We start from the raw sequence: 27,945 nt of genomic DNA on the forward strand, positions 1-27,945 counted from the left end.
ACAACACAGATAAAGTAATGTGTGTGTTCTATGGACATCTCTCTGAGTTGTGTCTGTAATAAAGTTTTATCCATCAGTCCGTCCTCTTATGTCACCTGACTGTAGATGGAGTCTATTTAATGGTCCAGTACAATGTGATATGACTGAAGCAGCCAGTGATAATGACGACCTGTTATTTTCCTTTTTATCTCTTTATAGAAAAGTCAAAGAGGTTTTCAATTTTTAACACAAATGTCCCACAAAGTTTAACTGGTGAAAACCTTGTATAGAAAGAGCTGCATATGAGCTGGTTTTCAGACCCCACTACTGTAATATGTCACAGAAAACATGGTCATTTCCACAGAAAGAGGAAGAGTGGTCATATTTCTGTGGAGGAGCAGCTGTCCTGCTGTGCTTTGTGTCAGGACGTCCTGAAGCATCCAGTCTCTACCAGCTGTGGACACTGGTTCTGCAGACAGTGCAAAACCTCATACTGGGACCAGTCTGTATCATCAGGAGACTCCTCCTGTCCCCAGTGTGGAAAAAGAGCCAGAACAAGACCTGGACTGAAGACAGTCAGTCAGAGCAGAACTGTACAAAGTAAGACCGAACATCTGTTTGCTAATGTTTTTAAAACCAGACATTTGTTATATGATACAGCGTTGGTATTTAATATTTTTTTCCTAATTAGTATAATTACCAGATATTCCTAAACATCTTTGTGTTTGTTTTTTTTTTTTGTTAACACAAAGAACAAACCAGATTCTGTTTCTTCAGTTTCACACAGTGTCTTGTCTTTCAGAAGATATGGGTCTGTTTTAGATGAACATAAGATCAGTCTGAGGAGGAGATGTGAATGCGTGACTGAAGGAAGTAATGAAACAGGAAGTGGAACCCTCCTCAACAGGATCTACACTGAGCTCTACATCACAGAGGGACAGAGTGAAGAGGTTAATACCCAACATGAGGTGAGGCAGCTTGAGACAGCTTCCAAGATGAAGACCCTCCATGACACTCCAGTCAAGGTCCACGACATCTTTAAAGCCTTACCTGACCAACAGATACCCATCAGAGTGGTTCTGACCAACGGCGTTGCTGGTGCTTGGAAAACCTTCTCAGGGCAGAAGTTCAGTCTGGACTGGGCAGAGGGCTTGGAAAACCAAGATGTCAGTGTGCTGGTTGTGCTTTCATTCAGGGAGCTGAACTTAATCAAAGATGAGCAGTACAGTCTTCTCACGCTGCTCCATGTTTTCCATCCAACATTACAGAAGGTCACAGCAGAGCAGCTGGCTGTCTGTAAACTTTTGTTCATCTTTGACGGCCTGGATGAAAGCAGACTTTCACTGGATTTAAACAACAGTGAGGTTGTGTCTGATGTCACACAGAAGTCATCAGTCAACGTGCTGTTGAGAAACCTCATCCAGGGGAATCTGCTTCCCTCGGCTCTGGTCTGGATAACTTCCAGACCTGCAGCAGCCAATCAGATCCCTGCTAAATGTGTCGACAGGGTAACAGAAGTACGAGGCTTCAATGGCACCCAGAAGGAGGAGTACTTCAGGAGGAGGTTCAGTGATAAAGAGCTGTCCAGCAGAATCATCTCCCACATCAAGACATCCAGGAGCCTCCACATCATGTGTCACATCCCAGTCTTCTGCTGGATCACTGCTACAGTTCTGGAGCACATGCTTACTACAGAGCAGAGAGGAGAGCTGCCCAAGAACCTGACTGACATGTACTCACACTTCCTGCTGGTTCAAACCAAGAGGAAGAAGAACAAGTATGATGAAGGACATGAGATCAGTCCACAGAAGCTGATGGAGGCTGACAGGGATGTTCTTGTGAAGCTGGGGAGGCTGGCGTTTGAACATCTGGAGAAAGGAAATATCATGTTCTACCAAGAAGACCTGGAGCAGTGTGGTCTTGATGTCACAGAGGCCTTGGTGTACTCAGGAGTTTGTACAGAGATCTTCAAAAGAGAGAGTGTGATCTTCCAGAAAACTGTCTACTGCTTTGTTCATCTGAGCATTCAGGAGTTTCTGGCTGCAGTGTACTTCTTCCACTGTTACACCAACAGAAAGAAAAAGGTACTGAGGACTTCCTGGGGAAATACTATAATAACTCATCTCTGGATGACTTCCTGTATGCAGCCATGGAGAAATCCCTCCAAAGTAAAACTGGCCACCTGGACCTGTTTGTCCGCTTCCTTCATGGCCTCTCTCTGGAGTCCAACCAGAGACTCTTAGGAGGTTTGGTGGGTCAGACAGAGAACAGTCCAGAAATCATTCAGAGAATCATCAATAGCTTGAAGAAGAAAAAAACAAAAAGTTCTCCTGACAGAAGCATCAACATCTTCCACTGTCTGATGGAGATGAAGGACCACTCAGTACATCAGGAGATGCAAGAGTTCCTGAAGTCAGAGAACAGATCAGAGAAGAAACTCTCTGAGATCCACTGCTCAGCTCTGGCCTACATGCTGCAGATGTCAGAGGAAGTTCTGGATGAGTTGGACCTGAAGAAGTACAACACATCAGAGGAGGGACGACGGAGACTGATCCAAGCTGTGAGGAACTGCAGAAAGGCTCAGTAAGTCCATATGTGATCAAACACATTTAACATACATAAAGATATTGGAACAACAAGTCAAATTGATCTTTTCTGTAAACTAAAAACATTTGGGTTTAAGATGAAAGGATCACAGATGAAGGTTCAGTATTTCAGCTTTCATTTGATGGTATCATGTTTTATATTTACAAACTCAGCCTCAGTATCTTGGTGGCAGCAGCAGCTCGGCTCAGCTCTGATGGAGACACTTCAACACAACTACAGTTATTGTACAGTGACAAAATCATTTCAACTGTTACACAAACTGATTTTTCAAGGAAAAATAAAAATTCGCAGTGATTGTGGTAAAAGACAAACATCTTCTTCCTGTATTCAAAAACTACAACCTTTTATCAAATAAACTTTTGGCTTTTCCTTCAGATGAACTGGCTGCAACATATTTAACTCTAGCAGCAGATTTGTTTCCAAAATGAATAATAACTTGTATAAAAACACTAGAGAAACAGAGCCAGTGGTAAATTGTCACACAGCTTACTGAGATAATACTGGTCTAATTGTGGACGTTAACTGGTCATGAGGAGCTGGGCTGCAGGCTGCTGATATGATGCTGTGTTGTATGGTAGAAAATGTTGGATCAGATTTACAGATGGAGTTTATTAGGATCAACTGAGCACGTGTTGGAAGTGTCGGCTGATTCATTAAAGGAACAGATCATACTCTGTTGTCACTTGATGAAGAAATGGTGTTTGTAGAACTGTTGGAAAGGAACTTTTTCTCTCCTTTTACTGATGATGTGACTGTTGACAAAAGTAGCAGGATGAATTCTCACGTGTTTAGGGCTTTATTATCTGCTCACATTGAGCTAAAAGCTCAGAGTTTCATAGTGTAGATGGAAAGTGACTCAAAGCACACTGACACCCAAGACTTTTTCAAGGATCCACAGTTGAATGTTGAATGGCCAAGTCAGTCATCTGACCTGAATCCAGTTAAACTTGGATTTGACCTGTTGAAGGCCTAACTGAAGGCCAAGTCCCCCAAAACCAAGCTGAATTGAAGAGAGCTGCAGTAAAGGTCTGGCAGAGAATCATCAGAGAAGAAACCCGGCATCTTGTGATGTTCATGGTTCCAGAACCATGAAGTCTGTGTGCCTAGTCAAATACTTATGGACATGACTGTGTGTGTGTGTGTGTGTGTGTGTGTGTGTGTGTGTGTGTGTGTGTGTGTGTGTGTGTGTGTGTGTGTGTGTGTGTGTGTGTGTGTGTGTGTGTGTGTGTGTGTGTGTGTGTGTGTGTGTGTGTGTGTGTGTGTGTGTGTGTGTGTGTGTGTGTGTTCTATGTGTTCTGTGCTCCATCCTCTTCATGCTGGTTCTAATGTTCGGCATTTGTTGGAGATGTTCTCCATTCTATTAGATTAGTCCACATTAATATCACCTCAGTGGACAAAGTAGAACAAAGAGCTGTTAGTGTGAAGCAGTACAATTCAACAGCATCACACTAAATCCTCCAACATGAGCAGAGATGGAAAATCATGTCACTTTCAGATGTGTGAAGTGTTCGGGGATCAAGTAATGGGTTAACAGCTTTTCAGCAGCAGTAGGAAACATTATTCACTAACCCTCTGGATAAAGGCAGTGTTGGAACTAACTTACTTATTAAACCATAGATATGTACATTTAGAGAAATGCCTCTAATTTTGTCCAACAACTGTATGATCAAAGTCTGGCAGACATGAAGTATGACATTTAATCATCAGTGCACGGTGTCGTTTAGCTCATGTAGTACATGGGTTAAAAACTGGAATAGTCACGATGAGTTTGGAAGGTTTTTCTGCTTTGTTGTGGTGTCGGTGTGAAACTACAGATACTGTGACTGCAGTCTGATTTAGTGAAATGTCATTGTGTGTGTGTGTGTGTGTGTGTGTGTGTGTGTGTGTGTGTGTGTGTGTTTGTGTGTGTGTGTGTGTGTGTGTGTGTGTGTGTTGCTTTGTGTCTCCATAATGTAGAAAAGTGTTTTAGAGGATGAGACAAACCAATTAGCTGCTGCCTCCATCTCATTCTGCTTTGTGATCAAAGTAGAGAAAATATCAACTTTATAACAGATCTTTAAAAATTAAATATTCATATTATTTCTCATTATCTGTGATCACAGACTTTCTGGCTGTTGACTCTCAGAGACTCACTGTAAAGTTTTGGCTTCAGCTCTGAAGTGCAGCCCCTCCCATCTGAGAGAACTGGACCTGAGTCGAAACAAGCTGCAGGATTCAGGAGTGAAGCTGATTTGTTCTGGACTGAAGATTCCAAACTGTGTCCTGGAGAGTCTGAGGTCAGTTTTCCATCTTAAATCCATAAGTGAATGATCAGGTTTCGTTTGGTTCATTAGTTTCTAAGTTTCTCTGAGCACAAATGTAAAAACCATGTCCAAACCAACAAAGATTAATCTTTTAAATCTTTTAAAAAATGTCTGATGTTACAACAACTCCAGAGGTGAGTGAGGTGAGCAGCATGTTCTGAATCAGTGCTGACATGAACAGGTGTATGAATGTTGTGCTGACATTTAGATGATGTCTCTAGAAGTCTGAAATTATGATGATCCACAATAACACAAGGACAAAGTCACTCTAACACCATTGATTATGACAAATCTGATTAATTACTAATGACTTGATCCACATCTTTGATTCTGTATTTAGATTGAGTTACTGCAGTTTGTCTGAGATCAGCTGTGATTCTCTGGTCTCAGCTCTGAAGTCCAACCCCTCCCATCTGAAAGAACTGGACCTGAGGTGGAACAAAAATCTGCAGGATTCAGGAGTGAAGCTGCTGTGTGGTTTTCTGGAGAGTCCACACTGTAGACTGAAGACTCTGAGGTCAGTTCACTGACTGATACCGTTGGAGATTTTATTATATTTTGTAGTTTTACATTTAAACTTGAAAAATCTTGAGAAAAGTTGAAAAATCTTCCTAGGAATCATGTTGAATGTTAATGTTAATTATTTCTTTAAGTAATTACGAAGCTTCCTACTCTGTCTCTCAGTGAGAAGAAGGAAAGTACAGATGACAGTGACATGTTGTAGTTTTTCAGACATTTGAGGTTGTGAGTAAAGACTTCATGTTTAAAGTTAAACAGTGAGGTAACTGAAGAAAACAGTCAGTAAATGCAATAGTAATATTCTCTCGTAGACTAAGTTTATTAGAAATCCATTTGGATCCACTGAGTCAAATTCTCCTCATCAGCTTCATCCTGTCACATTTTCTTTGTATCACACACTGGGAAACATGTTTCTATTTTTACCATCTCCACAGAGGTGAACTTTGTCTCCATGTGTAAGAACCAGACAATGTTAACCAGCTCTTCTCTGATTGGTCTAGTCTGAGCAGGTCACAACCACCTGAGTGATGAATGTGTCTTTATATTCTCTGTTCTACTTTGTGCTGCTCGGTTATCAACAGCTGATGATTGACAACGTTCACATTTCATGGTGAAGTGACCAAATGCTGTTGCTGTTGGTGACTCCACTTCCGTAGTTTCCAAATGGTGGTCTGTGCAAACTGTGTACACGTTTTCACGCAGTTGCAAAAGATCATCAAAGTTTTGGAAAAGGAAATAAGCAAAAAAAATGAACGTATCTTTTCCAACGTTGCGATCGCACAGGCGAAGCACCTCGCAGCTCTTAATACCTCAAGCTACATGGAACAAACAGTCTCTATGCACCCGGCTGTTTGTTTAGTGACCCAGGACCCCGATGTCACGCTGCCGTGGTCTGGCTATGTGGCTTCCGCTGGAAACACGGTGCCAACCCGCGGCCCTCTGGGCCTGTTGGATGACCAATGGCCTGTCCCAACACGGGCCTGCTCCACGCCGCTGACACAAAAGGCCTGGATCCCGGCTTAAAGGTGACATCGGATGACACCTGCTGCAACTTATCTGGCCAACCAGTCTATCGGACCTCCTTCACCGGTCCAGGTGGATAACCGGTTCACTGTTCTTGAGGAGCTGGAAAGGCGGACTTCCCTGCCGGCGGTTCCCTGCGACTGCCTGTCCCGTGAGATACCAGACAGCTCAGGTGGCCACTCCACCCCCCGGGGGCAGTGCGGTCGGGGCATGCTGTCGGGGTCTCGCCAGACCAGATGTGCCACCACCACCAACCCGGTGCCTCCAGAAGGAATCCAGATGCTGTTTCTCAGCGCAACTCTCCATCGCAGAGTCTTCCCGGTCTGACTATGCTGATTATTGGCGACTCCATCATTAGAGAAGTCCGCTTGAAATCAGCTAAATATTTTGCTTTCCTGAAGTCACTGTCATTTACATAGCGGAGAAAATTCAAAACCTAATAGAAAGATATCCTACGGCAACAAAAGTCGTGAGGAAGTCGCAGGTGTCCTTGGCGTTATCGTGTACTGTCCTTCAGCCCCTTATTCTCTTATTCTTCACTACTGCCCACCATAGCCTTATTTATTGTTATATATTATCTATTTCTTACATCTGTTTATAGCTCACCACAGCCTCGTATATCATTGTATATGTCCATTTTCTTTTAATTTCTGTTTATGTACATATCCATCTGCAATACTAATACAATACTAACTTATTATTTATGCAAAAACTGGATATCCTGCTTTTGCTGCTACTGCACTTCTGGTTGGACCTAAACTGCATTTCGTTGCATTGTACTTCTACATGTGTAATGACAATAAAGTTGAATCTAATCTCATCTATTCTAATCTTATTCAGAGTTTTTGTTGAATTTTCTGATTTTCTATCTGAATTAGTGCTTAGTACAGATAAAGTCATTATAGTGGGAGACTTTAACATTCATGTAGATGCTGACAGTTACTGCCTGAGCACTGCGTTTAATTCATTATTAGATTCAATTGGTTTTTCCCAAAATGTTAATAAACCCACTCACTGTTTTAGTCACACGTTAGACCTTGTCCTTACGTATGGAATTGAAGCGGATAATTTAACAATATTTCTTCACAACTCTCTTCTGTCTGACCATTTTCTAATATCATTTGAATTTACAATAACGGACTATACAGCAGTTAGGGAAAAATTCCACTACAACAGATGTTATTCTGAAAATGCTTTGAATACATTTAAAGAAATTATTTCTTCATCTTTTTCACCACCATGTGTCAATACTATGGTGAGTAGCCATCTTACTCCTGTAGAGGTTGATTATCTAGTCGACGATTCTCCAGCCTCACTGCGTATGATACTAGATACAGTTGCCCCTCTGAAAAAGAAGGCAGTGAATCAGAGGAGGCGACCTCCATGGTACAGTTCACAAAGGCACAGCTTAAAGCAGGCATCACGAAAGTTAGAAAGGAAGCGGCGTTCCTGTAATTTAAAAGTATCCCAGTTAGCCTGGAAAAACAGTTTAAAAATGTACAAAAAATCTCCCCGTGATGCCAGAACACCATATTATTCAATTTAATAGAAGAAAATAAGAACAACCCCCGGTTTCTGTTCAGCACTATAGCCAGGCTGACTAAGAGCCACATCAACAAATTGAGCCTAGTTTTCTCTTAACTCTGAGCAGCAATGACTTCATGACTTTCTTTATGAATAAAATTGTAGCTATTAGAGAAAGAATTCACCAGATCCTCCCCCCAAATATTACAGATAGATCTTCATTTACAACATTGCTAGAATCACCAATAAGGCCCCAATCCCTCTTGGACTGCTTTTCACCCATAGATTTCACTGAGCTAACTTCAAGTATTGCTTCCTCAAAACCAATAACCTGTCTTTTAGACCCTGTCCCAACCAAATTGCTCAAAGATGTTCTGCCTTTAATGAACAAGTTCATATTAAATTGATCAGTCTATCTTAAGTAACTGGCTATGTACCAAAGGCCTATAAAGTTGCTGTAATCAAACTGCTACTTAAAAGACCTTGTCTTGATCCAGGTGATTTAGCCAACTATTGACCAATATCAAATCTCCTGTTTATTTCTAAAATCCTTGAAAAAGTAGTTACAATTATGCGACCACCTCTACAGGAATAATTTGTATGAAGACTTTCAGTCAGAATACAGAGTTGATTATAGTACAGAAACAGCAGTGGTAAAAGTCACCAATGATCTTCAGATAATGGACTCGTGTCCATACTCGTCTTAATAGACCTTAGTGCCGCATTTGACACCACTGATCACAACATTTTATTACAGAGACTTGAACATGGATTTGGGATTAAAGGAACCGCACTAGATTGGTTTAAAGACTTCAATTTGTTCATGTTATTGATGAATCTTCTTTATGTACATAAGTTAGTCATGGAGTTCCACAGGGCTCTGTGTTAGGACCAATACTTTTCAATCTGTATATGTCACCTTTAGGCAAAATTATTAGGAAACATTCCATAAACTTCCACTGCTATGCAGATGATACCCAGCTCTATTTAACTGATACTAACAAATTAGTCAAACTGACAAAACTGAAATTATTCTATTTGGGCCTAAAAAGACGAAAAATACGCTGCTTAACAATATAGTTACTTTAGATAGCATAACTTCGGCCTCCACTGCTGCATTGAGGATCCTTGGAGTTATTTTTGACCAGGATTTGTCCTTTAACTCACATATAAAACAAATCTCTAGAACAGCCTTCTTCCACCTACGGAACATTGCCAAAATTAGGAGCATCCTGTCTCAAAGTGATGCCGAAAAACTGGTCCATGCATTTGTTACCTCTAGGTTGGACTACTGTAATTCCCTACTTTCAGGATGCCCCAGTAACTAAAGAGCCTGCAATTAATCCAAAATGCTGCAGCAAGAGTGCTGACTGGAACTAGCAAGAGAGATCATATTTCACCTTCACTAGCTTCTCTCCATTGGCTTCCCATTAAATCTAGAATAGAATTTAAAACCCTGCTTCTTACATATAAAGCTCTGAACGGTCAGGCTCCATCATATTTAAAAGATCTCATAGTACTGTATCGCCTGATTAGCCCATGTCAATCCCAGAATACAGGCCTACTTGTGGTTCCCAGATATTGCAAAAGTAGAATGGGAAGCAGAGCCTTTAGCTATCAAGCTCCTCTTCTTTGGAACCAGCTTCCAATCCAGAATCAGGGGGCAGACACCCTCTCTACTTTTAAGACTAGGCTTAAAACCTTCCTTTTTGATAAAGCTTATAGTTAAAACTGCTCACTCAACCTGAACTAGCTCCTACTGAGATGCTATAGGTTTAGAACGTTGGGGGACTCCAGCAAGTGCAATGAGCTCCTCTCCTCTTTCTCTCTATACATTTATTTGTTACCACTGCATGCTATTGATTTTGTGTCTTCTTTCTCCCGTAGTTGTGCTTCTCCGCCTCTGTCTCCCTCTCTCTGTCCCTTTCTGCAAGTGTCCTTGGGTTTGGACAAGTGTGTCCAGCTACTGGTCCTACCACCCTGCCCAATGTTTTGTTGTTGCTTTTGTTGGTCTTTTTCTTTTCTCTCTTCACCTTCCACTCACCCCAACCGGTCGAGGCAGATGGCCGTCCACCCTGAGCCTGGTTCTGCTGGAGGTTTCTTCCCTTAAAGGGAGTTTTTCATCTCCACTGTTGCCTAGGGTGTTGTTCAAGGGGGATTTGTTGGCGTTGCCTCTACATACTTGTGTAGTCTGGACTTTATTCTGTAAAGTGCCTTGAGATGACTTTGTTGTAAATTGGTGCTATATAAATAAAGTTGAATTGAAAGTTGAAAATAATTGACATGTGATCTTTTTGTCCCTGCGTGACTCAGAACATGTGAAAAAACCAAATCTCATTATTTCAAATCAGATTTGAGACACTTTGGGTTATTTCTCTTCTAATTCCAGAGGTGAGTGAGGTAAGCAGCATGTTCTGAATCAGTGCTAACATGAATAGGTGTATGAATGTTGTGCTGACATTTGGATGATGTCTGTAGAAGGCTAAAATTATGATGATCCACAATAACACAAGGACAAGGTCCGTCAAAAACCATTTATTATGACATATTTGATTAATCACTAATGATTTGATCTACATCTTTGATACTTTATTCAGATTGAAGGACTGCAGTTTGTCAGAGATCAGCTGTTTTTCTTCGGTCTCAACTCTGAAGTCCAACCTCTCCCATCTGAGACAACTGGACCTGAGCTGGAACAACCTGCAGGATTCAGGAGTGAAGCTGCTGTGTGGTTTTCTGGAGAGTCCACACTGTAGACTGGAGACTCTGAGGTCAGTAGAGGGTTGGAGTCAGTCCATGCTGGTTTCAGCAGTATTGTACTAAACCCAGTTAGTATCAAAGCAAAGATCCAGTATTTCCTGTTAGCTCCAACCTTCTTAAAGTCACACTCCGCTTAACTTCTATATATATATATATATATATATATATACACATATATACATATACATATAGGTATATACATGTGTGTGTGTGTGTGTGTGTATGAGAAGAGAATTGTCTTAAGTTAATTCTGTACATAGAAGGTCAGAGTGTGACTCTTCCTTTTGAAATAGCAGATAAGCAGCCCTACAGTTTCTATTCCTCCCTACAGAGGATTACAAGGTTGGTCTCTATCACATGGTTTCAACTTCAGTACATGTCACAATACATAGCACTTCAGAGGCCTTGAAATGAGACTTATAACCTTAAATACCAGAGAAACTAGAGGTTATAGCAAGCACGAAAGGGTCACAGAAACTAATGAGTACAAGAGAGCACAGAAAGTTCAACAAACTACACAAGGGGCGATTTTGGCGCATTAAGGTAGAGCGGTTGTCCACCAATCTCACAGTTGCTGGTACAATCCCCAGCTCCTCTGGTTACATGTCGAAGTGTCCTTGAGCAAGACACTGAACCCCAACTTAGTTGCTCCCTGTGAGCGTTGACCAGCTGCATAGCAGCTCCCCCATCGGTGTATGAGTGTGTGTGATTGTGAGTGTGAATAAGAAGCAGTGTAAAGTGCTTTGAGTGCCAATAGGTAGAAAAGCACTATATAAGTGCAGAACGTTTAACTAAGTTCATAAACATTTTTCATCACACTCCACAACTGGCAGATTGTTGTTCTGGATGGAACAAACAATACAAAATATTATCTGAAAATATACTTGAATATAAATGAGAAAAATGAAGCTTCAGACTTTGAATGTGGTGTACTGATGGTATTTATTCTGTTGTTTCTTCAGTGTTAATGGTTTATCTCTCAGACCTGAGAAGATGAAGATGAAGGAGGACAGAGCAGAGTCTTCAGTATCCAGCTGTCTGTCTATGAAGAGTGACTGGTCTAAAGATGAACCACCATACTTCAGTGATGGACCTGGACCCTCAGACACAAAGTAAGAGATTTTACTGTAAACTGACCTGAAGATGATTCAGTGTTCAAATATATTTCTAAAGTCACAGTGACATATGACTTAGCTGGAAATTTACTAGCGAAAAGATTTGTAGCTGTTTCTGCACAGCTGAAAATTATCTTTGGTTTCATTTAAGAAATATGGTCATATGTAGTGGATATTTCCTGACTGAGAACTGCAGCAGAAAGCTGAGTCTAACTCCCTACTGTGAAAACCAAAGAAAACAGTAGAAAGAACATTTTAGTTCATCCCCACAGCTTCAACACTCAATATTTACAAGACAGTGATAGGTAATGCTATTTACATAATATACAATAAATACACAAAATTACGGTACAAGGTCTAACAGTCCAACTAATCCAAATAACTCTTATTCAAAATTCACAACATGTTCAAAACGGTTTGGAGGCCGACAACAAAAACAGGTGCTGCTGCCAGAGAACCCAAACTAGCTAGTGGGAAACAGACTTTTGAAACTTCAGGAAGTCAATGATGGACCAATCAGCTCCCGGCACTGCCCCCCAATCCAGCCAATCAGACAGGGCACCTACAACTCAGGCACACAGATCCACACAACCAATGAGCCTTCACTCTCACTCAAAAACACCCACACAAAACACAACTTAAAAGGAACAACAACTTCCATGACATACGGCCAGGGCCATAACAGGGAGAGATGCATTAGAAAGATCTGCCACTGGATCTCACTGATGAGCAATAACATACTAAAGAGCATCCTTCTTTTTCAAAGGACTTTCCCTTTGTTCCCCCATAGCTCCTGTTTAACTGTTGATTTAGTTAATTTAATGATCCAATACAGTAGGGCATGGTTTATGCTCCCAATGATTGTTATTTATCGGGTTTACTAATGTGCACAAGACTATAGGAACAACTGTGGGGTTCAGTGTCTTACCCAGGGACGCATTTAGCCAGGACGACCAGGAGTCGAACCACTGACCCTGTGGTTCATGGAATACTGGTCTAACAAATGAGCTAGAAGTCCACAGTTTTGTTTTGTTTTTTTGTTTTTTTCTACAGTTTGGAACAGTAAATGCTATTGGATGAGCTTCACTCTGTATTGTCCTTGAATGTATCACACTGCATGGTGTGACAGACAGATCAGTGCCAATGTATCCCAAGCAGGGATTATCTGCCTGGCTGCAACTGCTAAAAATGTATGTGACAAACATATGAATATAATGATAATGATTGTATCTGCCTCATCTGTTCAGTTCTGAAGGTTCTACTGTATGTTCATTTACATTTAGTCATTTAGCAGACGCTTTTATCCAAAGCGACTTACAAGTGAGGTACAAGGCAGCAAAAATCTAAGTCAACAAGAAATTATCAAAGCGAAGTCCTATAAGAAAAGTATTAAAATTTCCTGAGATGCGCAAGAAAGAAAGTTTTTATTTTTATTTTATTATATTATATTCTCAGCTGTTTTTTGAATACTGGGAGTGAGTTTGCTGAGCGTGCAGAGTTTGGTAGCTTGTTCCACCATTGTGGGATCACTGAGCTAAAGAGTTTTCCTTGGTGTCTTCTGTGCGGTGCTGGGACCACCACACATCGTTCATTTGCAGACCGCAGCGAACAGGAGGGACTGTAGACTGGAATTGTAGAGATTGTAGAGATCTGAACAGTGGTGTGACATGGGTGTTTTTTGGCTGATTAAAAATGAGGGGAGCTGCCGCATTTTGGATCATCTGCAAGGGTTTGATTGTGGATACTGGTAACCCAATTAACAAAGCGTTGCAGTAATCAAGATGAGATATGACCAGCGTCTGTACAATGAGTTGGGTTGTATATTCCGTGGGGTAGGGTCTGCTCTTTCTGATGTTGTAGAGACTAAATGTGCTGGTGGGTGACTGAGGAGAGGTGGTCCTTAAAAGTCAATGGGTTATCTATGATGGCCCCCAGATTTCTGGCCGACTTAGTGGGGACTGAATCAATGTAGATCCAATATTGATGCTAATGTTGTGTTAAAGGTCTGGCTGGGAAGACAAGGACTCCGGTCTTGGAAAGGTTGAGCTGAAGATGTCTCTCACACATTCACGTTGAAAGTGAACTGGTTTTTAAGCTTTTTAGGGCAACAAGAGAGGCCAGGTTACAGGGCGGATAGAGGTGTTAAAGAGTAGTAAGCATTTCACGTGGTCCAGAATCTCCTAGATGATGTAAACAATTTTGTACAGTTTATTGACTTTTCCTCTGATTTTAATTGTGTCCAACCTCATAGTTTAGTAGACCAACGTAGTAGAATTTTTAATCTGTGGGTTGCCCGACTTTCTAACAAAAAGATCTCAGAAAGTCAGTGATGTTTTTTCTCATGACCTCTACTCTTCTACTGGCTCACCCCAGGGATGCGTTCTTTTACAATTTTTTTTGTTCTACACTAATGATCCCACTATGAAGGGAGATCTATTAAGTTTACTCATCATTCAGTGATTGTGTCGCTTCTCAGTGAAAGTGATCAAAAGCATCAAAACCTTTGGAAATGATCATGGACTTCATCTTCTTCCCCTGCTTATACTGTTTCTATGATCAGCTGTTGAGGTGCATGAGTATAAATATCTGTGGACAATAATTGATGATAAACTTAAATTTCATAGTAACATTGAGACTGCGAATGGAAAGGTAAGAAGAAGGGGGGGTGGGGTGGGGTTGCAGTACTTGTGCTTTACAATGCTTCAGTGCTTTACAACAGATGGCATAATCCCAGACTTGTTACTGTGAAGGAGCATCTCTGCATCCTGGAAATTGATTGAACTGCTAGCTGTGAGCATGCTTTTATTTTATTGCCATTTATTATCCATAGTCAGTTTCTTCCAATGTAGCATGTGACATCATCAACACCATTACTGCTAAAATACAATGTTGGATTTACTGTATGTAAGCGTGAAGGAAGCATACACCTCAGCTGCCCCACCCCCCTCATCAGACCACAAGGTGGTGCTATTTACCCCCACCCCCACCTGTCGGTGGTAAACTGCATTAGAATGAAACACAAACCAGAAGAGATCACGAAGATCCAAGAAAACTCCAAACCAAATGAGCTGCTAGATGACTGCCTTATAATGCTAGAGAAACAAGCTGCTTTACCAATATCCAACTTACTGCTACCAACCTAGTTCATTAAACTGCTTGGAAATATCTCACAAAGTGTCTCCAGGACCTTCTGACTGCCCCACTGTCTTACTAAGCAGGACATTTCTGCAGCTATGGAGAACAACACAAGCTAATGTTAGTCAGATTAGCCAGTTAGCATCACAGGGCAGCTACTAGGGCTACAGTCAACAGGCTAAACTAGTGAACAAACAATAGAAAAATGTTCAAATGTCTTCAACAATTACAGCCTCAGAGTTTAATGTGGGTCACAGAAAGTCACCATGTTTGATCTTCAGTTTTAAACTGGTTTAAGCTGGGAACTTGAAATCTTCAGAGCTGGAGAGTAAAAAGAGACTTTGTGTGTTGGTTCTAACAGCCAACAACAGAGAATGAGCTCTCCTTAGGTCTTAGAGACGCCATGTGGATCCTCTGATAGTCTGCTGAAGCCAGGCAGTAACAATAGGAGACAGAAAAGTTCCTGTGGAGCTTTTGGTGGACAATGTAAGGGGGTACAGAGGAGGAACTATGGACACAACTCTCATAATGATGTAGATATAAGAAGGGTTTCTCATTGGACTGTTACCTGTTACTCGGTGTGTGTCTACAGACACCACAGATCCATAGAAATGGAAAAAATGTCTAAAAAGTGGATTTTGCATAATTTGTCACATTTTATGTTGAAAAGAAATCAGACTAAGGGAAACCAGGATAGAGGTAATAAGCATGATCAGTAGTTCAACAGGCTCAGTTAGGGAGCCCCAGCTGGAAGGTAAAGCAGCAGATGCAGAAGCTGAATCAGACTGAGGCTGCGGGTCCTGACTGTATCAGCCCCAGACTCCTGAAAGCCTGTGTGAAGTAGCTTAGTGAGATTCCACAGCCCCTCTTTAAGCTGAGGCTGAGTCACGAGAAGGTGCCAGTGCTGTGGAAGACATCCTGCAAGGTTCCACTACCAAAGCAATGGTTTCTATCCGCCTTAAGTGACTACAGACCAGTAGCTCTCACATTGCACATCATGATCACATCAAATTCTGAAGAAACTGGTACTGGTACCCCATGTTGGAGAGGATGACTCCATCATCTACCTGGTGCAGAGGCCTCTTTTTCACCCTGTACACTCCAGTACAACTCTGACTTCCGTCTCCTGCAGAAGTTCCCTGAGCTCCATGTCTGATGACTCTGCAGTGGTGAGGTGGCAGACTACAAAAGCTTAGTGGACAGCTTTGTGGACTGGTGTAGAAACAATCACCTCATCTTAAGTGTGGTATAGAACAAAGGATTAGGAGCCGATTCAACATCATCTCTATTCTTAGTGAGGAGGCAGAGGTGGTGGAGGGGTACAAATAACTTTGATTTTATCTCAACAGCAGACTAGACTGGACATGCAACACAGCAACTGTCTACAGAAAGATTAAGAGCAGATTGTACTTCCTAAGGAAGCTCAGGTCCTTTGGGTGCAGCCAGATGGTGCAGATGTTTTACCAGTCTGCTGTGGCCAGTGCAATCTTTTTTGCCACTATCTGCTGGCGCAGCAGCATCAGAGCCAGTGACAGCAATGAACTTAAAAAGTGATTAGGAAAGCTGGTTCTGTACTGGGGGCCTCTATGGAAACTCTGAAGCCGGTGGTAGAGTGGAGGATTATGCACAAACATCATGGAGAACAGTTCACATCCTCTCCACAAACTGCTGGTCAAACAACTCCAGCATGAGGCTTCTTCAGCTCTGCTGTGACAAAGAACAGTACAGTAGTTCCCTTTTCTCCAGCTGGCTGAGTCTTGGAACTTCCTCATGACAGCATCCCACACACAGCCTTAGTTCAAAGACTGATTACCCATCACATTTCAAATCATTTTAATGATTTTCTTAATTCTCTTGATATTTGATACATTTTGATTGTAACCTTACAACATAACCATTTTAATTTTCTTAGAATAAACTGCGATAATGATACATTCATTAATAGTTACACTTCTTCATGGCAAAATTTCCTTAATTATTAATCTTACTCATACATTTTTTTATTCTAATTAATATGTCAAAATCAACCTCTATCTCCTCTTAATATCTGATCCACAGTGTTGCTCATCTGCATCCTGGGTCTTGTGTGTCATTTTGGTGACATTCCAGGTTTTAGAGACACACAGCTTATGTCAAATCATTCTGGATCTGTAGTTGTAGAATGGGCCTGTAATGGTTGGTTGTCTTTTCCCCTGAGCTGTTTTTGGTTAAGTTCCACTGTTTCTTCTCTCAGGCATACTTAAGTTATGAAGCCTAAAAGGTTTTCTTAGCTTACCATCTGTGGTGCCTTCTGAAAATTCACCCTAAGTCAAATATCTCTAACATTTTGTGAGTATTATATGCATAGATTATTATTTGACAATATACTGTACACTGTTTTCAGGCAGAGTATGTGTATGAGTGTTACAGGGCTACTGCACAGGGGTTATTTTCTGGTTGTACAGTCTGATTTAACTGAGTACGATGTGTGGAAACTCGCCACACAGAAATCATGATGGAGGAGCAGCCATCTTGCTTTGGTTTGTGACACTTGTTTTGCTGATCAAGTCTTCTCTGAGTTTCCACTGGACACAAAACCTGTGCTTCTCAGTTCACCAGCTGGTTTGCTCTTCCTCTGAGCACCTACTGTTGAACTGTTAACTACCTCTATCTGATTTCTAGATATCTAGATTTCTGCTTTTAAGCCTCATTAATCTGCACTTTTGTAGTCACTTATATTACTAAATGACAGCTCTAAATTAACTCTGAGCCATGTCTGAGCTCTGTTCTCTATTTATGTTGATGTCTAATTTACAAGCAGTGTTGAACAAATTCACTGTTAAGGGCATCTGGCGTAAAAACTGTGCCAAATCAACATGCGGACAATGATCCGCTGTGGCAACCCTGAACTCACAGGATAAAGCTAAAAGGACAAAAAAATACAATGTTTCACTAAGCTGGTGGATCTGCTTATATTAAAAACTCAGTTTTCTTCATCTCCACAGAAAGACGAAGAGTAGTCATGTTTCTGTGGAGGAGCAGCTGTCCTTGTATGCTTTGTGTCAGAATGTCCTGAAGGATCCAGTCTCTACCAGCTGTGCACACTGGTTCTGCAGACAGTGCATCAGCTTATACTGGCAGCGGTCTGGTTCATCAGGACAATCCTCCTGTCCCCAGTGTGGAAGAAGATCCGGAACAGTACAAAATAAGACTAGGCACTTTGTAATGTTAGATATTCTGAAACGCTTCAGACTTTGTTTGTTTTCTTCAGTGATTATATATAATATATTATAAAAACAGTTTATTATACTTAATTATATATTAATTGTGTTCATTATTAGAAATATCAGATTCTTAAACATCATTGTGTTTGTTTTTGTTGGTAACACAAAAAACTAACTAGATTCATTTTCTTTATCCTCTCACAGTTTCTTGTCTTACAGAAGATGTTGGTCTGCAGGAGGTTTTAGATGAACATAAGATCAGTCTGAGGAGGAGATGTGAATGTGTGACTGAAGGAAGTGATGAAACAGGAAGTGGAACCCTCCTCAACAGGATCTACACTGAGCTCTACATCACAGAGGGACAGAGTGAAGAGGTTAATACCCAACAAGAGGTGAGGCAGCTTGACACAGCTTCCAAGATGAAGACCCTCCATGACACTCCAGTCAAGGTCCACGACATCTTTAAAGCCTTACCTGACCAACAGATACCCATCAGAGTGGTTCTGACCAATGACGTTGCTGGTGTTGGAAAAACCTTCTCAGTGCAGAAGTTCAGTCTGGACTGGGCAGAGGGCTTGGAAAACCAAGATGTCAGTGTGCTGGTTGTGCTTTCATTCAGGGAGCTGAACTTAATCAAAGATGAGCAGTACAGTCTTCTCACGCTGCTCCATGTTTTCCATCCAACATTACAGAAGGTCACAGCAGAGCAGCTGGCTGTCTGTAAACTTTTGTTCATCTTTGACGGCCTGGATGAAAGCAGACTTTCACTGGATTTAAACAACAGTGAGGTTGTGTCTGATGTCACACAGAAGTCATCAGTCAACGTGCTGTTGAGAAACCTCATCCAGGGGAATCTGCTTCCCTCGGCTCTGGTCTGGATAACTTCCAGACCTGCAGCAGCCAATCAGATCCCTGCTAAATGTGTCGACAGGGTAACAGAAGTACGAGGCTTCACTGACGCCCAGAAGGAGGAGTACTTCAGGAGGAGGTTCAGTGATAAAGAGCTGTCCAGCAGAATCATCTCCCACATCAAGACATCCAGGAGCCTCCACATCATGTGTCACATCCCAGTCTTCTGCTGGATCACTGCTACAGTTCTGGAGCACATGCTTACTACAGAGCAGAGAGGAGAGCTGCCCAAGACCCTGACTGACATGTACTCACACTTCCTGCTGGTTCAGACCAAGAGGAAGAAGAACAAGTATGATGAGGGACATGAGACCAGTCCACAGGACCTGACGGAGGGTGACAGAGAAGTTCTTGTGAAGCTGGGGAGGCTGGCGTTTCAACATCTGGAGAAAGGAAATATCATGTTCTACCAAGAAGACCTGGAGCAGTGTGGTCTTGATGTCACAGAGGCCTTGGTGTACTCAGGAGTTTGTACAGAGATCTTCAAAAGAGAGAGTGTGATCTTCCAGAAAACTGTCTACTGCTTTGTTCATCTGAGCATTCAGGAGTTTCTGGGTGCAGTTTACTTCTTCCACTGTTACACCAACAGAAAGAAAAAGGTACTGGAGGACTTCCTGGGTAAATACTACACTATGTCATTCATGGATAACTTCCTGAAAACCACCATGGAGAAATCCCTCCAAAGTAAAAATGGCCTCCTGGACCTGTTTGTCCGCTTCCTTCATGGCCTCTCTCTGGAGTACAACCAGAGACTCTTAGGAGGTCTGCTGAATCAGACAGAGAACAGTCCAGAAATCATCCAGAGTGTCATCAACAACCTGGAGGAGATGAACAGTGATAAAATGTCTCCCGACAGAAGCATCAACATCTTCCACTGTCTGATGGAGATGAAGGACCACTCAGTACATCAGGAGATGCAAGAGTTCCTGAAGTCAGAGAACAGATAAAAGAAGAAACTCTCTGAGATCCACTGCTCAGCTCTTGCCTACATGCTGCAGATGTCAGAGGAAGTTCTGGATGAGTTGGACCTGAAGAAGTACAACACATCAGAGGAGGGACGACGGAGACTGATCCCAGCTGTGAGAAACTGCAGAAAGGCTCAGTAAGTCCAGATGTGATGAAACACACATAACACACATAAAAGATATTGGAACAACAAGTCAAATTGATCTGTTCTGTAAACTAAAGACATTTGGGTTTAAGATGAAAAGATCACAGATGAAGGTTCAGTATTTCAGCTTTCATTTGATGGTATCATGTTTTATATTTACAAACGCAGCCTCAGTATCTTGGTGGCAGCAGCAGCTCAGCTCAGCACTGATGGAGACACTTCAACACAACTGTACAGTCATTGTTGTTCATTTCAACTGTTACACAAACTGTTTTTTCAAGGAAAGACTAAATATAGTGACAGTGATTGTGGTAAAAGACAGACTTGTCACCTGTACTGGGGTAGAGGTAAGGACCAATTAGTCTAATTAGAAGTTGGACATCAGACAGGAGAATAATCGAGAAGTTAAATCTGTCATTTAAGAATTGAATTAAATCTGATGAATCTTGAGAAAAATCTCAGTTAGTTTCTACCTTCACTACAAAATAGATAAAAACACAACCCAGATGATCTCTTCAATTTCATTAGTAACTTTCTTCTGTATCGAATCAAATAATAATCACATTATCTTCACGGCAATAGAATATTGTATATACCAATAAAGCCAATACAAATTAATTCATTTACAGGATTAACACAAAATCAACACAATAGCTTAAGTTCAGTCCATTTATAATCAATTGTGCAGAGGTTTGTGTGTGTGTGCGTGTGTGTGTGTGTGTGTAGGGGATAATTAGGTAAATGGGTGTTGTCATCTTAAAGTGGATGAAAATAGTCTTATGGGGAAACTGGTGAGATGGAAGAAAACAAACATAGAATCCTGGAGAAGTGTAGAAAGAGACTTAACTTGCTGCTCTAACAACCAGGAAGACATCAGCCCAAGCAAGTAGAAAGAGAACCTTCAACCAGCCCAGTCCAGGGATCAGCAACTTCTAGTCCATAGCTTGTCCATTAAGGTTAAAGTAATTCAGCCAGATCCTAAACCACTGCTTCTCTTTTAAGTTTATGAACTTCTAAACTTCTTCTTCTCCTCTTCTTGCAGATCACAGCTCAGAAACTGAATAAATATCTACTCTTTCAGTCACTCTCACTCGTTCTTCTCCATACGACTAAACTAAAAGATTTTCTCTCTTCCTCTGCTCTCAGCTTATTCTGCATTATGTCTCCATCACTTTCTTTCCTGTCCAGGTGGTAAAGGGCTCTTCTGTTTTTTGTTTTTTTTTCTTGTCAATCAACCTTTCTGCCACAGTACTTTGTATTACTGTAGACCTATATTTAAAAAGCAACCAAACTGAATGTAGACCACACTGCCTCTGTTCAAGTTGGTTTTCATAGCCCTGTATATGTATTTATGCATTGATTTGTGTTTAGTCCACAGCTGTTTGTTATATCAAATAAGACATACATTTTCAACTTTCCCTTTAGACAAATTGGCAGCACTTCATGAATGAATGGTGTTTGTAGAACTGTTGGAAAGGAACTTTTTCTCTGCTTTTTACTGATGATGTGACTGTTGACAAAAGCAGCAGGATGAATTCTCACGTGTTTAGGGCTTTATTATCTGCTCACATTGAGCTAAAAGCTCAGAGTTTCACAGTGTAGATGGACAGTGACTCAAAGCACACTGTGGAAGACACCCAAGACTTTTTCAAGGATCCACAGTCTGTGAATAAATGTGTGTGTAGTTCGTACACTGTTAATCTAATGTTTTGGAGCAAAGCCTTAAATGAAACCTGACAGTCTCCACTTTAAGCACATTTTGATGGTTTTACTTCAGATCTACTGTGGTGGGACAGAGAGCCAGAACTATGAAGTCTGTGTCCCTGTTTAAATACTTATGGACCTGACTGTGTGTGTGTGTGTGTGTGTGTGTGTGTGTGTGTGTGTGTGTGTGTGTGTGTGTGTGTGTGTGTGTGTGTGTGTGTGTGTGTGTGTGTGTTCTGTGATCCATCCTCTTCATGCTGGTTCTAAATCCTCCAACATGAGCAGAGATGGAAAATCGTGTCACTTTCAGATGTGTGGAGCAGAGAGGATTGATTTGGACATGATTCTTAGTAAATTAGCAACTGCAAAACTAGTTCAAAATGAAAAAAGGTTAAAATAGTTTAGTGAAAAAAATAGTATTTAGGAGACAGTGTTGAATCACTACATTAAGCTTCTGTTTGAAGTGACTCATTTTTTCACATAAATTTGGAACATTGTGGATTCTGTGTGTTGATTGAGGACTGTTGTGGCAAAAACTGTAAGGCAAGTTAGGAGGCAAAAAGGCAACTTACAAGTGAATGATAACGGTGAATTTAATCAGCAAAATAGAGAAACATGCAGAGCAGAACAGAGCTACACTCTAGAGTGGGCCAATCAGATTGACCAAGATGTGTAGGTTGTTCAGCCTTTTATACATACAACTCAACAGCTGGGTTCACACAAAGAACAAAGGGATGAGTCAATGCAAATCAACCTTCATACAATGTGGTCAGGAGTTTTAATTAGCAAGTTCATGTCACCTTGTCCTTTTGTCTTCATTGTCTTTTAAGTCCTTGAGATTGATCATTTGTGCTGGTTCCCGTGGGCTCCCTTCTGGGAAGCAAATGTTCAGGTGTAGGTAGTTTTATGGTTGATATCTAGCTCAAGATACTTCTTTGTGTACCCAAAAGGTGAGGAAGCACTGGTGTAAGCAGGTTTGATACTGGGTCTGCCAGAAGTGTAAAAACAGTGAATCAGTGTTACCTAGATTTTGAAATTTCGCTCACAAAGACATGTACATGTGGAGAAAGGAACTGATCGACCTAGGAGACTGTGTGTGTGTCTGTGTGTGTGTGTGTGTGTGTGTGTGTGTGTTTTGCTTTGTGTCTCCATAATGTAGAAAAGTGTTATAGAGGATGAGTTCAGACCATTTAGCTACTGCCTCCATCTAATTCTGCATTGTGATCAAAACAGAGAAAATATAAACTATACAATAGATCTTTAATTATCCTTAACAATTAATATCTATATTATTTATCATTATCTGTGATCACAGACTTTCTGGCTGTGGTCTCTCAGAGACTCACTGTGAAATTGTGGCTTCAGCTCTGAAGTCCATCCCCTCCTATCTGAGAGAACTGGACCTGAGTAAAAACTGGTACCTGCAGGATTCAGGAGTGAAGCTGATTTGTTCTGGACTGAAGAATCCAAACTGTGTCCTGGAGATCCTGAGGTCAGTTTTCCATCTTAAATCCATAAGTGAATGTTCAGGTTTTGTTTGGTTCATTAGTTTCCAAACCATTTCCTCAGGTCAAATCCCTCAACACTATGTGGTACTTTAAGTTGAGTTCACATAGAAAAGTGAAATAAGTCCAGATGTCTCCATGTTTGCAGACTGTACTTGAAGGAAAGTGGTGCTGAGGAGGAACAGGCTGACAGTCTGATTGGGCCTTGGACTAGTACCTTGTCTGCACTAGTAGTGGACCATGAACTTAAGGAAAGCCGAGTGTTTCTTAAGTGTTAAAGAGTGAAAAGTGTGAAGATGAAACTTTCTTTCTCTGACATTTGTCTGCCTGACAGCTGGAAGGTCTTGTAGAAGAGAAACTATCAAATAGTTTTGTTAGTGTTGTTGAGAAAAACCAAAGGCTGAATGTCGTCTCAGTATGAATCAGCGCTACAGTGAACCTTTGTAGCAGCTCTATAAATTCCACTGCTGAGGATATGATCAGGATTTTAGTGGTTTGGTCTCTTTGACCATGGAATGAACCAGTTAATGGTGGATTTTGTCGTAATTGTTCACAATTTACCTGGTGGTTTTATGTTAAAGAACATTTAATAACTAAAATTGAACACAGTCAAAATCTGTTTTTGCATATCTTTAGTGGTGTGTGATTTGTCTCCATCAACAGGACACTTGAACCTGTGCATGATGCTTCCTGTCAGAAAATTATGTCACTTTGTGGAGAGTCTGTTATGACCTGAGTCATTATGTGTTTTATTATTGTTATGTTGTCTTTTTCTCCTCCCCCTCTCTGTTTTGTGTGGGTGTGTCTGGGGGCGGGTTGAGCCGCAGGTGGTTGGCACGGATTGGGCCATTCAAACTCGTTGTCGCCACCTGATTGGACAGGATGGAGCGTCTTCCTCCATATATACCAAGATGTCAGCAGCCCCAGCTGGTCCACCTCTGCCACTCCCAACCAACCCAGTATTCTGTTGTACGATATCCTCGACTTGACTTATAGGGAGCTCCGCAAACTCTGTTTTTGTTGGTTTTGATATTTCTGTAAATAACTGTAAATATAACTCACTGTAAAATATTGAGCAGCAGGTAGCCACAGTAGGAGTGAGAAGAGCTTTTTTGTTACTACCTTTTCTCCTGTTTTGAGTGAGGAGTTCAGGTTAGTCATTTGGTTTTGTATTTATTTGGTTGTTTAGGTAAGACAGGGATGGTGTTAGAGTTAGAGGGAATGGAAGCATTAACATCATGTTATGTCTAGGTTCCCCTAGAGCAGGGGCATAACAAGACACAACCAGTAACAAGGAGCAGAAATTTGACACTGCAGACATGTTTGTACAGAAAGCTACTAGGTTCCATTTAGGATCAGAGAGGAGAACATCCATCTGACTTTGATCAGTCAACATCTGATCCAGTTAGAAAGAGGATTCAGGAGTTCAGGAGGAAAGGTGAAGCTGAAATCACTTTTTTTTTAACATTATAGACATAATAATATCATAATTGTAAATACTAGGTGAGAACGAAAGTTGAATTGAGGTGTCAATATTAATATTTTTAATCTTAAAATGTCTGTTATAATAATTCCAGAGGTGAGTGAGGTGAGCAGCATGTTCTGAATCAGTGCTGATATGAATAGGTGTATGAATGTTGTGCTGACATTTGGATGATGTCTGTAAAAGGCTGAAATTATGATGATCCACAATAAAACAAGGACAAAGTCACTCTAACACCATTGATTAGGACATATCTGATTAATTACTAATGATTTGATTGACATCTTTGATTCTTTATTCAGATTGAGTGACTGCAATTTGTCAGAGATCAGCTGTGATTCTCTGGTTTCAGCTCTGAAGTCCAACCACTCCCATCTGAGAGAACTGGCCCTGAGCTACAACAACCTGCAGGATTCAGCAGTGAAGCTTCTGCTTGATCTTATAGAGAATCCACACTGTAGACTGGAGAGTCTGAGGTCAGTAGAGGGTTGGAGTCAGTCCATGCTGGGTTGTACTAAACCCAGTTAGTATCAAAGCAAAGATCCAGTTTTTCCTGTACAGCTCCAACCTTCTCAGTGGCTGCTTTCCTCAGTGAAGCTGTGAGAGGAGAATGGGGACAGGCTTCAGGATTTAGTTTTGAGCTATGATTATAACTGACTGACACTGTTAAGTCTTTATTCCTCAAAACCAATTAACTAAACTCAAAAGTTTCATTTTGTCATGAGATATATCATATTGGACTAAATGGTCTGCACTTATATAGTGTTTTTCTACCTATTGGCACTCAAAGCACTGTACTGCTTTTTATTCACCCAATCACACACCGATGGGGGAGCTGCTATGCAGCTGGCCAACACTCAGTGGGAGCAACTAAGTTGGGGTTTAGTGTCTTGCTCAAGGACACTTCGACATGTGACCGCAGGAGCCGGGGATTGAACCAACAACTGTGAGATTGGTGGACAACCGCTTTACTTTCCTATGCCACGGTAGCCCGACTAAAACTCAAACTATTTGTTTAGTGTTAGTTATTTCAGTGAGTTTAATGAAATAAAACCTTCAGAACTCGTTAAGTTTCAATTAATATTTTTGTCAAAAATCAATTGACATAAACTCACTGAAGATAAAACATTATTTCTTTCTTTTGACCTCTCGTCACTGATTCTGTTCATATAAAAACAGTTGTATTTTTTCATATAGGTGAATTTTCTTGTTAAATGTTTAAAGAACCAAACTGTTGTTTTTCCATGTTTCAGTCCATGAAGTGGAAATTGTTTTTATTTCACATTTCTGCTGAACATTTTCCAAAGTTTTCATGAAATCATCTGTAATTTGGGATTCAAATAGTTTTTGTTCAGGGGAATCTGTGTTTAGTTTTGAACTTCCTGGGCTGATCTGCAGGACAGAGACAAGGACCAAGCAAGACCTTTATACTGGATCAGTTCTGGTTCTTTCAAGTTTGATCCATTTTACTGATGCATCAAAGTATTGTAGTATAAGTTTTTAGTCTGTTATATGTGATTTGATGTTTGTCTGATAATTCCAGAGGTGAGTGAAGTAAGCAGCATGTTCTGAATCAGTGCTGACATGAATAGGTGTATGAATGTTGTGCTGACATTTGGATGATGTCTGTAGAAGGCTGATATTCTGATGATCCACAATAACACGAGGAGAAAGTCACTCTAACACCATTGATTAGGACATATCTGATTAATTACTAATGACTTGTTCTACATTTTTGATTCTTTATTCAGATTGAATGAGTGCAGTTTGTCAGAGATCAGCTGTGATTCTCTGGTCGCAGCTCTGATGTCCAACTCCTCCAAAATGAGAGAACTGGACCTGAGCTGGAACAACCTGCAGGATTCAGCAGTGAAGCTGCTGTGTGGTTTTCTGGAGAGTCCACACTATAGACTGGAGACTCTGAGGTCAGTAGAGGGTTGGAGTCAGTCCACGCTGCTTTCAGCAGTATTGTACTAAACCCAGTTAGTATCAAAGCAAAGGTTCAGTTTTTCCTGTAAAGCTCCAACCTTCTGTGGCTGCTTTCCTCAATGAAGCTATGAGAGGAGAATGGGGACAGGCTTCAGGATTTAGTTTTGTGCTGCAATTATCACTGACTGACACTGTTGAGTCTTTATTCCTCAAAACCAATTAACTAAATCAAAAGTTTCATTTTGTTTGTATTTTGTCACGAGATATATCATATTGTACTAAAACTCAAACTATTTATTTAGTGTTAGTTATTTCAGTGAGTTTAATGAAATAATATCTTCAGAACTCTTGTTAAGTTTCAATTAATATTTTTGGCAAAATTCAATTTACATAAACTCACTGAAGATAAAATATTATTTCTTTCTTTTGACCTGTTTTCACTGATTCTGTTCATATAAAAACAGTTGTATTTTTTCATAGAGGTGAATTTCCTTGTTAAATGAGTTGAAAAATGTTTTTTCAGAATAGTTTAGTAGTAAAATCGTTTTTACTTTGGCTCATTTTAGAGAAAACACCATTGATTAGGACATATCTGATTGATTACTAATGATTTGATCTACATCTTTGATTCTTCATTCAGATTGTGTCGCTGCAGTTTGTCAGAGATCAGCTGTGATTCTTTGGTCTCAGCTCTGAAGTCCAACCCCTCCCATCTGAAAGAACTGGAGCTGAGATGGAATGACCTGCATGATTCAGCAGTGAAGCTGCTGTGTAGTTTTCTGGAGAGTCCACACTGTAGACTGGAGACTCTGGGGTCAGTTCACTGACTGATACTGTTGGAGATTTTATATATTTAATCCACAACTTTAATTAAGTAATTAATTCAACTCCAAACTTTAATTTTCAATTTTAAAAGAATCTTTTTTATAGTTCTTACTGTTCCTAAATAAACTGTATAAAATGTTTACTTGTTACATTTAAATGTATTTTTATAACAACAATAAACAGAATCATCAGAACTAATATTTTGTTTACAACAAGTGATTAAAATGAATAATGACAAACAACATTTGTTTTTTTACTTCATATCAGTGAGCTGTAATCATTGATGTTCATATAAAAACAGTTGTATTTTT

The 27,945-nt window shown here is 40.6% G+C and overlaps 2 pseudogenes; both read left to right on the plus strand.

Annotated features, from left to right (window-relative positions):
- LOC137140169 (protein NLRC3-like) lies at positions 1-27,945 on the plus strand (annotated as a pseudogene).
- Positions 631-6,431, plus strand: LOC137140116 (NLR family CARD domain-containing protein 3-like; annotated as a pseudogene).

The sequence above is a fragment of the Channa argus genome, chromosome 13, assembly GCF_033026475.1.
Source record: "Channa argus isolate prfri chromosome 13, Channa argus male v1.0, whole genome shotgun sequence".
NCBI lineage: Eukaryota > Metazoa > Chordata > Actinopteri > Anabantiformes > Channidae > Channa > Channa argus.